The sequence below is a fragment of the Siphateles boraxobius genome, unplaced genomic scaffold (genome assembly GCF_051911475.1).
Source record: "Siphateles boraxobius isolate OS27281-9 unplaced genomic scaffold, OSU_SipBor_1 61, whole genome shotgun sequence".
Taxonomy (NCBI): Eukaryota; Metazoa; Chordata; class Actinopteri; order Cypriniformes; family Leuciscidae; genus Siphateles; species Siphateles boraxobius.
This window is the reverse complement of record NW_027509188.1, coordinates 6,714,582-6,725,831: the sequence shown is the minus strand read 5'-3', so window position 1 is coordinate 6,725,831 and position 11,250 is coordinate 6,714,582. Positions and strand designations below refer to the sequence as shown.

General features: G+C 35.7%; 2 long non-coding RNA genes across 2 annotated transcripts; both read left to right on the top strand.

Annotated features, from left to right (window-relative positions):
- The first annotated feature begins 10,065 nt into the window (after positions 1 to 10,065).
- LOC143718649 (uncharacterized) lies at positions 10,066 to 10,468 on the top strand. The gene is made up of 3 exons (XR_013196465.1): positions 10,066 to 10,171; positions 10,256 to 10,316; positions 10,385 to 10,468. It is a non-coding gene; the product is annotated as an uncharacterized LOC143718649 (long non-coding RNA).
- Positions 10,469 to 10,476: 8 nt separating this feature from the next.
- On the top strand, positions 10,477 to 10,973 carry LOC143718653 (uncharacterized). The gene is made up of 3 exons (XR_013196470.1): positions 10,477 to 10,601; positions 10,687 to 10,800; positions 10,879 to 10,973. It is a non-coding gene; the product is annotated as an uncharacterized LOC143718653 (long non-coding RNA).
- The last annotated feature ends 277 nt before the right edge of the window (positions 10,974 to 11,250 follow it).

Sequence of the window (11,250 nt, the reverse complement as noted above, 5' to 3'; positions counted from 1 at the left end):
AAAAAAAAATCTGTCAGAGGCTGCTCTTTTTCCACTTCCTGGCAGGAAATGTAATTTTCTGAGGTAAATTTTTATTTCACAAGAAATTAATTTATGTAATTAATTTATTAGGAAGTTGTTGATTAAAATTTCTTGTGACGTAAATATTTATGAAATTAGGGTTAGGGTTAGGGTTAGGGAAAAGAGGCCGTCCATAGGGTTATGGCTGAGGTTGAGTTAATTTTCTGTGGTAAAACTTTACTTCATAAGAAATTTTATCAATGACTTTCAATGAATACATCTAAACTACAACTAAACTAAACTTTAAATAAAACAACATGAATGAATAAATAAATTCCTGTAAAATATGAAGTAAAAAAAGATGATTACACAAAAATGAAATAACAATATAAAAAAAAGTAAGCAATAAAGTACAGTAATAGAAAGAAAAATATATCAATAGTAATAATATGTTATAAGTATATATACACAAGTAATTTATCATGATATTTTCATGTTTTAGAAAGTCATTGAAAACATTATGAAAGTTATAACCATACCTTATTTATTTATTATTCTTAGGATGGCAACCCCCTACAGTCGGCAAGCACCCCTCAGACTGAAGTGTGTGGGAACCGCAGGAGCCAAAGGGGTTTAACTTTTGTCTCCAACAACAATGTAATTGATGTTGGAGCATCCAAAGTGACAACACTGTCGGTCCTAACAGATGGACAGACATGTTACATCACAATAAAAATGGAAGTGACCCAGAGTTTGAAGAGGGTGGGTCATATGTCGTCAAAAATTTCACCCTTTCAAAAAGATATGGCCGGCCATGTATTTTTGTAAACTGTGAAACAAGGCAATTCAAAACCTCACCATTGGCCATAACTGAGGAGGCAGAAAGAGCTGCTATGTGTAACTGGGGAAGAACAGCACATCTTTACGAGCCCTGGGTACCCGAGTCTGCGGGGAAATATTGAGAAAGTGAGTGAATTTAAAAACATAATTGAATATCTAGTACATTATCTTGGTTTACTTAACCTAGGTAAATGTAAGCTATTGTACTTGTGTTTCTCAATCACAGTCCTAGAGTACCCTAACACTCTTATCTGAGATACACAATTTAGGTAAATTAACCTTGATTGGGAATACATTGAAAATATTCAGTGTTGGGGATACCTGGACCAGGACTGAGAAACACTCTCATCTGTGACACTGGGCTGTTATTTTCCAGGTGCAAGTGGCCAGGATGACTCAGGACCAATTTCCTATCCTGGACCTTTGTCTGAGATGTGAAACTGGTAAACTCTACGACATCTCCTTATGGAGAGAAGAGGCGTTGGTGGAGCTATATGTAGGAGATAAGGGGGAGGTCACCCACCTAAGAGCCATTATTGAAGAGCCATAAGGCCGAATGGAGAAGGAAAATTCGATTCCTCCAACTACACAACTGTCAAGGTAAACAAATATAAATTTCAAAGATTATCGAAGACAAGTTGACCGTCATTAATAAAAAAAAATGAAAACAAATAATTAAACTGCAAGCAATGAGATCGTGTGAATCGTAATCAAATCGGGACATCTATATTGATACCCAGCCCAAGGGTGAACTGAATTATGCCAAACAGGAGGAAAAAACAAAACAATCTTACATCGATAGTCACAATCCCAATGTTCATACCCTTGGCGTGTATGTCTTCTGGCTCTGTGTCCTGCAGTAAAAACCAGAATAAATGTTAGATTTCTTCTAAATATTTACATTGTTAAGACATAAAAAAAGACACTTCTATTAGATACATTTTCACTGTTTATAAGAATCTAACTGTAACACTAACCTTAACCCTAAGTGTGGATTTATTTTTTCACCAGATTGTTGAGCGCCACATCCTCGTGACTGATGATTATTGGAGTGTCAAAACATTGGAAGACTTTAGAGTCTTGTTAGAGTCATAGAGAATTCTGGGAAGGCTAAGACGTATGGCGACGTACACAGTGACGTAATGACGTCGTTCGCTGGGCTCTTTAGTCAGTGGAAAAACAAACAGGTTCTGAGAAGGTTCGCAAGTTGAACCAACTTCGAACCAACTTTGAACCAGCACCAGTTCCGAACCAGTTCTTTTTTTGGTGGAAAAGGGGTAATAGAGAATGCATTGCAGTGCCGGTGTGGTGAAGAGATGAGTCCCACTGAAGAGATGGGTCCCACCTTAGGACCCCATTAGTATGCTAGTAGTATTCCTGATCTAAATATTTTCTCGCGATAACTTGTAGCTAACGTGAGCTGTTATAGCTTTATGTGGAATGCTAAATCCTGCTGCTATGGTAGTACCCCAGAGTGCAAGATAAGATAAAAAATAAAAGATAAAAGCAGTTTGTTGCCATCAAGTAATACATTTATTTGTATAGCGCTTTTCATAGTAGGTTGCGTCAATAGCAGAGGAGAAAGGCCGCGAAATTTAAAAATACTACTTTTATTGTGTCACGAAATGTAGTTTTAAGAGTTTTTCAGTCGAGAATGTAGTTGCTTAAAGCTCAAATCTGTGGTTTATTTATAAAGATAGCGCCTATTTAAAATTTTGATCTGACGTTTTCGGAGTTGTGAGATCCAGGCGATAACCGGGTGCACAGCGCTCATGTAACCCGCCTGGAACAGCCTTACCTCGGCTAGTCCTTCTGACGTTTGCCGCTGGCTCTGATGTCTCTAGTCTAGTGGTTGAACATGAGATATAATTCGGCTTGTATAAGTTGATCTTTGGTCTCATTAATCTATAGTTTGTTCCGTGGCAAATCGTTTTGGCTGAGGGCAAAGTTTCATAACTATATATTTAGGCTATTTAACTTTAACGTTGTAGCCTGCTGACTTAGTTTGACTGAATCTTTTAACTTGTTTTATTTCTTGACTTGTATAGCTTCTTATACCTTTTAGGCTACTTATACTTTAATAATGGCTATTATTGATCAATAAAACTGAAATTTAACAAAAAGAGACAGGGTTGTGTCATTTTATTTCATTTAGCCTATGTAAGAATATTTTAATATATATAAAATATGATATCACCAACACGTCATGTATTTTTTCATGTATGGAATGGGAAGAATTTCAGAGTATGTTGTCTTGAAAGAAATCAAGCATTACTGGAAAAGGCTCAAAAGAGACCATGCCTTTCTAAAAGAGCTTTTAAAAACAGGTTGCTGTTGATAATGTAGGTAAAGAAAGTTTTTGTGCAGTACTTAGCTAATATGATGTACTGCAATATTAAATATATAATACTTCAATGTGTATATAATATAATGAACTTTGCTGCTTTGTAAATTTAAATCAGGAACAGGCAACTCTGTCCCTTTTTTAGGTCTCCTTTTGAGGTGGAGTTTACCTCCAACCTTAATAAAGTTCACCTACATTTTTTTAACCAAAGTCTTCAGGTTTACTTATAGACAATTATAGGCAGGTGGGTTTGAGGTTGGAGCTAAATCTACAGGACAGTGGATGCTGAGGATGGCATAGTAGCCCACCACTGCTTTAAATCATGCAGAACATAAGCTGACCCGACTCTCCTTTAAAACAACTTAATTTGAATTTTTTTTTTTTTATTTTTTTTTACTTTTAGGACTGAAGAACATCTGGCAATGGGCTGTCACAACAACTTTTTCTGTTTGTTGAGAAAAAGCAACACCACATCAGTGATCACATCTTCTTTTCATCAATTAGGGTACAACTGAACAAACTGTTTAGACGAATAAGAACACGATAGAACATGAACATGATATAGACATGTACAGGGAAGAGCAAGACAATTATAATAATCATTAATAATATAATCATTATTTTACAAACGCAAAATCAAATCTGTTTTCTGTATCATAGTTGACTGTATGGGATTCTGTGGCACTCATTTGTGTGGTTTCAGCAGCGGTGAATGGATGTAGGCCTAAATGTATTTTGATGATCCATTTTTTTTTTTTTTTATATATATGCTATTTTATCAACTTAATGATGTATCCTCCAATAAAGTGTTGTGCAATAAAGTATGGTGAATATGGTGTGAACGTGGTGTCCTGTACAGTGAATACAACATTTTACTAGCCTCATACGAGTTTATTTCATAATAAACAAACAAACAAAAAATCCTACATTTATTAAAAATGGAAGCATGCACATTACTGATGTCAGAAATGTAAGGCACAAAAAGAGGGGGTGAAGATGAAATTTTGGCAAAAAATTAACAAAGTTTGTTGTCCATGATGAAGACAATTAGATTGTACTGCCCTTCCACAGGGGTCCAGTAACAGCCCTGGAAGAGCACACAAATGCACATGTCAAATGGCTGTAACTCAAAGTATGGTTAGGATAAAATTGGCAGGACACCTGCTCTTGCTATGTTTACTAAATAATGTTGGACACAGTTTTCAGACATTTATGGAAGGAAAGGTGGCATAAAGTTTTTTTTTTAAGTTCTCACACAAAAAAAATAACATCTCAGGCTGTCCTTCATATATGTCATAATGGTTTGCACAATAAACATATTTAGATATGTGCCCTGCCCATTAAAGTTATTATTTATTGAAAAATGACTGTTTCATTACTAAATACTTTCAACTACATTACCCATAAATCTCTGTCATTCTATGAATGGAATGGGAAAACATGGCGCTGTTATTTGTAGTTCATTGTAGAGTGCACAAAATGTTTAGGTTAGGGTTGGGATCTCTGCAAAGGAGTATCTTCAGCAGGAGTAAAGTGCTTCTAACATTTATAGTGTATGATTAGGTATAATTTTAATCACATCTTTATTCCATTCTCCACCATTTGAAGTATTGGAATTAAAATAAATGTAACTAAAGTATAATGAATCCACACAATTTTGTAATCAACTTCCAATATTTAATGATATTTCAAACTGTTTGCTATATGCATATATAAGATATATATAAGGGCCATTTCCACTGCATCTGGATGTTGCTGTTTTTCCGAATTCAAGCACATATTTTTACTCTCCATCCCCCACCCGAGACGTAGACATTGCACTGCCTGTGCGCGAATTTCTTTTTAAGCATTTTTTTTAAACCGTACACACCATCATATTTACGACATACATGTAAAAAAAAAAATCACACGATTATTTCTGCACTCTTTAAAATGATGCTTTGATTGATTCGTGACAACTCTGTCTCAGTGGATTTTTGCGAACGGGCATCGTGGCGGCCATCCTTTCAGGTCCTGTCTAGGTGAGACTCATCTCTTCACGCTTAGAAATGATTTACATTGGATACATTTTATACACAACAATTTCTTAATGAGTTTATGTATTTTATAAAAGCCCTTAAAGTGATGAAAAAGAAGAATTAAATAAATATTTTTGGATTAAAGAAGAATACGATTTAGAAAACAAAAAACACAAAAACCTAGCCTTATGTTTTTCTTGTTGTATTGTATTTCTTTTATGCACCTGTTCTGTATATTCTTATCCATTCTATTCTAATGTAATTCTAATTTTTGCACACGGTTTGTCGATTGAAAGGGCAATATATATATATATATATGTGTGTGTCAGGTTTTTAGAAACAATTTTTATTATTTATATAACGACCTATATTACAATCAATAAAACATTGTCATTTTTAAAGACACTTGAAAATGGCCAATGAGAACGTCTCTCATCATTTTTTTTTTTTAATGCGGGGCTATATATACGCTTGTCATGTTTCACAGGTCCCTTTCGTCAGAAATTCTACAAAATATTGCAAAGTATCTCTGCGAAAATTTTATCTCTGGACATCTGTGCATCTCTCTGGACAGTTTCATCTCTGTGACCATCTCTGGACAATATCATCACTGCGACCAATACATTTACCTTACTTAATTCAAAAATACAATTTAATTATAAATTTAAATTAACATTTATTATTGTTCTTTCTCTTCATCCAACATCTCAGTAAGTATAAATCACACAGTGTATTTTAATAATGTTTAATTGTAATTACATTTCAATAAACTAAATGATCGGCCTGTAATAATTTTTACCGTTATAGATGCTTAAGACAAAGTTCATAATTCTTGCATGAGCTCATATTTTTTTCTTCTAATAAACTATTTGCAATGTCATAATACATTTTGGACGAAAGTCTTTGAAATCTCTGCCGTTGTGACTGAATGAAGAATTAAAAATGTAAGGCCTCCTTAAGGCATCTTGCACAAATTGGGAGTTTGAGCACCTGGGCACAGTTGCATGAAACACCTTAATGACTTAACGTTAATTAATTATATTAATAACTAATGCTGTCAAAGTTAACGCATGCGATTATTTTTTGTCCAGTTTAACGCATTCAAATATTTTTTTTTTCTGTCATCCTTTAGCTAGTGTTACATTGATCATGTTCTTATTCCTGCAACTTGTTTTATACCATTCAAGTGCGACAAAACAGAAGAGAACGCGCTGTCTGTCAATGTCCTGTCCTGACCATAGAGGTCCTGACACACACCACACAGAGACAGATGCGCATCACCATGGTGCGCACTGCGCAGCAGTAATTGGCAGTCGGCAACGGCAGGTCTTAAAGGCACAGCACCCAATTAAGCTGTCTGTCACTCAGGGTCAAACAAAGAACAAAGGGAACAGATAAAATTACTCACTGCTCTTAACTAAATAACTTTTGTAGCTTTAATAAGGAGTCATTTATATTTAATTTATAAATTATGCAGTGCAGTGTTTGATCACTTTATACAATTTCTGTATATTTCCTACATGTTAGACAGGTAGGGTTATGATTGGGGGGTCATATTTATCAAGACACCCCTAGCTGTATTACTATCAGTGATACTGGCCTTCATTCATAAAAAGATGTCATTAAACAAGTACTTAAAATATACTTTCTTTATTTAGTCATGTTGTGTTGTTTCTACATTAATCTGGAGATTAAATGTGAAATTATTAAATGATAAAATATATTAACGCATTCAAACTTGAGTGTTTTTAATTGTGATCAATCGCAATTAATCACAGAAAAATATGTGATTAATCTAGTAAATTTTTTGGACCATTGAATGCACTATTAATAAGTAACCTAATATTAATTAATTCTCCTAATATCATTACTTTTGTTTTGAATTAAAGTTATGTTACAGTTTTCGTTGTATGCGGAGGTAAGGCAGTACATGGAGCGTGGAGATTACCAAGAGAACGCCGACAGGGACTGCAAGAGAATTGTCAGCCGTTCTTCTAAGAAGTTCATTGTGCAGGGGAAGTAGAAAAAATATCATTGCCTTTTAATGTATTATTTATTCTGTAATTTACAGTATCCGCTATGTTTGCTTATGATAAAACAAATCATTTTACATATTTTATTTCTTCAATAAATAACATGATTTAAATATTGTGTGTTGCGTTCACTCACATTACCTTTGTATGTCTCTAATACAGATGGACATCTTTATTTTAAAACTGCAAATGGGTCAAACCGTCTGGTTGTCATGGATGAGAAACAGAACGAACGAGTCCTTCGGGACTGCCATGACAACCCAACTACAGGTGGGCATCAAGGGAAAACAAGGACATTTAATAAGATTGCAAGCGCATACTAATGGCAAGGAATCTTTTCGGACGTCACGAAATTGGTAAGATATTTGAAGACTCAAACTCCTGGCCCACGAGATGGTTTCATACAGCCCATCAAGTGTAAATAATTAACTCATGGGTACGTTATGTAGAGGCCACGACATATTATATTTAGGCCACAAGATCATATATTCAACTACATACTTATGTCGTGGCCATGTGTTTTAATTCGTGTCCTTAAGATCCTATGTTGAGTTTGAGACCCCTGATGTAGTTGTACAAAATAATGTGTTTCTTCTGTTTGCGATGTTACAAACACCAAATGTTTTATATTTTAGATTGCCCATTGTCCACAGTGTCAGCTTAATGATACTATTAAAACAGTGGCACCAGTGTTGCACCCTATCAAAGTCACTAAACCCTGGAGTGTCGTAGGAATGGATTTGATGGGACCATTTCCAACCAGTCCTCAGGGGAACATTTATGTCCTTACAATGACTGACCTCTTCACCAAATGGGTTTTCGCCAAATCCCTGAAGTGTAAGACCGCAGTTGAGGTGGCTAAAGGGGTCTTACAAGCATTGAATGCATTTGGACTGGTTGAAAGAATAATCACAGACCCGGGGAGGGAGTTTGTGAACCAGGTTATTATTATTTAGTTAAGAAGATTTTATTATTAAAATGTTTGTCTATATGTTATAAAAATCTACCATGCCTTGCATACCTTTTTGATAACAGCTAAATGAGGACATATTTAAGGTCTTGGGTGTGAAGCAGTGTGTCACGTCAGCTGATGACCCTCAGTCAAATGGACAGGATGAGAGGACTAATCAGACTATAAAGAGGGCATAGTCAGAGTACTGCAATGACATGCAGAATGACTGGGACGAAAACCTGGAGGATGTGGTGCATGCCATCAACACCTCAAAGCAGGTGATTGGAACTGTTTAAAAAAATAAATGATTATATGCAATTGATTATGTAAATGTAATTTGTTGAAACACTTTTTTTTAGGGCTCTACGAAGTATACACCATTCTTTTTGATGTTTAGCCGGCACCCAATCACGCCAGAGGTTATCAACGCAAAGGTAGTATCTGAGACAGATTGCTTTGTAGCAGAGAATCCGGAGGTTGGCATGGACACACGGATTGCAGAGGTGACTGCACTAAGTTCAAAGGTGATTGTTTGTAGTATAAACTATAAATAATAATTCAAATTATTTCAGGTATTCTATTCAGTCTTTTTATTATACGTTATTTTCATAAGGTGCGGGATTACATTGAAAAAGCACAGGGGAGGCAAAAGGTGGAGTACGAGTCCCGGAAAAGAAAAAATGTGAAATCGTTTCACACCCACGAAGGAGAGGAGGTACTCAAAGCAAACAAAAGAAAAGAGGGACGCAAAGGTGTACGTTTAGAGGGGAACTGGACCGGCCCTTTTCTAGTCAAAGACATTACCGGAAAAGGGGTTGCTACACTTGCAGACAAAGCAGGCAAGATTCTCCGCCAGAAAACCAATGTGTCCCAACTCAAACCATACCTGCGGCGTGACATTAACCTGGATGGTGAGAAAGGCAGTAAATTACAGTAGATGGTCCACTTTTTAGTTTAGAAGTAAATGTTTATGGCAAATTAAAAAAATTACACATACATTTTTTTTTTCAGGGAATATTCATGATGACCATGATTACTGCCTGAAGACAGACATGGCAGGAGGTGATGCATCACGCACAGGTATGCTTTATTTGATTTTGATATTAGAATTAAATTTGTGCGTTCCTTATTTAGATGTAAAAATTTAAAATAAGTTTGACAAAGATGTGTCCAATGTGTTCACAGAAGTTGTTCAGTTTTCTGTGGATCGCTTTCACATCTTGGAGCTAGAAGAGGTGAGATATCATATAAATCTAAGGATGTTATATATTATATAATACTATATATATATAAGACAATTCCAAAGCATTACTTTTTCTAGGAAATATATATGAGAATTTTGAATGAGGAAACCGACAGAAAGCGGCCACTCATTAAGTTTTCGAGATGCCAGGCCACAGTTGAAGATTTCGAGACACTGTGCCCACAGAAGAAAAATTTCCCATGGCTGAATGACGACGTTAGAATTTCAATTTGATAAAATTTTTGTAGTGAATACATATTTGTAATATCTCTAGTTAGTCCTGGTTTCCAGAAAACGTCCAAACAATAAGCTGCAATTGGACACATTCCTACCTGCAATCCATTTAATGGGGCTTTAGACAGTTTGTTTGGTAGACATTTTAATTAAAGTTCCTGTCATGTTAAAAAACTATTTTACTGCACTCAACAGGCCCAGAGTCTGTAGCACCAAGTTTCATCACAAAATTTAAAATATCTCAGCTCTGGAAGGCTCTAGAGCATCCAATCTTGCACTCATGTCTATGTCTCAGCACCCTCTATCAGAAATCCAATATTTTTTGTGTATTACATCTACATTACTTGAACAACTGTGTTTATTGCATTAGATGGCAGAAATGGAGGTGAGGGACAAATTGACCTCTATGAAAAACGAGGTGATACAGGGAGAAGATCTGTGGTATCTGAGAAGATATCAAGCATCATCAATGGCAGCATATGCTGTTCAGCATATGATGTACAAAACGTATGTGGAAAATGTGTGTCCTCGTTCATAAAACCAACTTATAAGTTTAATAATTCAAGTAAATCGATGATTTTTAAAATATAGGACTGTTGAGGAGGTGGGGAAAAAAGGAATTTGTGCTCTTGTCAGTGACATTGAAATTCAGGTACATATAAGATTTTTTGAAATTAAAAATGTCTAGAAATTGTTTGCTATACTAAATATTTTTTTCAGGAGTTGTTCCAAGGAATTGTGAAAGGCTCACTGAAACCTACGTGGAACAAATGGTGGCAAACGAAGACTGGGAAAATGTCAAAACCAGAGCTTTCACCCAGCCTTGTCAGCACATGTTGAGGAACTTCTAGGACACATTGACAACATTGTGTTTAAGCAAAAGAAGGAAAAAAAGCTTGAACATATCGACCTTATAATGTGTGAACTGATTCCTGAGGTACGCATTTTAAGGTATCATTTGGTACAAATATATACTATATAGTATATATTTTAATTAAGAAATGTAATCTTTTGTTGTTCAGATAAGCCTTTTGATACTGAGACGAACGGAAGGTTTTAGTCACTTTTGGGCTGAGATATCTTATCTTGTGGAGTGTGTCATTAAAATGGCCTTGTAATGTCACAACATCCTAACAGTGAGTGATGTTACATAGCACAACAGACTTTGCGCGTGTACACATGCAAGTGCTACAGGATGTTTGTGTGTTTTGCAGGTCACGACCCAATCATGCCAAGGGGAAATGACGACAAGGTTCAGCGAGCTAACTACGTCTGCCTCGTTGTGCCTTCCAGTTTGCCCATCTAAGTAAAAACAGTGAGTGATGTTACATAGCACAATAGATTTTGCGCGTTTACAAACTAACATGTTACAGGATGTTTGTGTGTTTTGCACAAAAAAAAAAAAGCTGCTCTTTTTCAGTACCACAGCGTCCTCGTCTCATGGTGTCATCTCATGGTCTCAGGTGCCTCGGCACATCTCACCTGACTGCATCATCAAGGCCTCAGGATGGTTCCACAAAAAATTGACTGCACATACAATATGAATTACTTCATTGTACTTTACATACAGCAAAAGACACTGCATC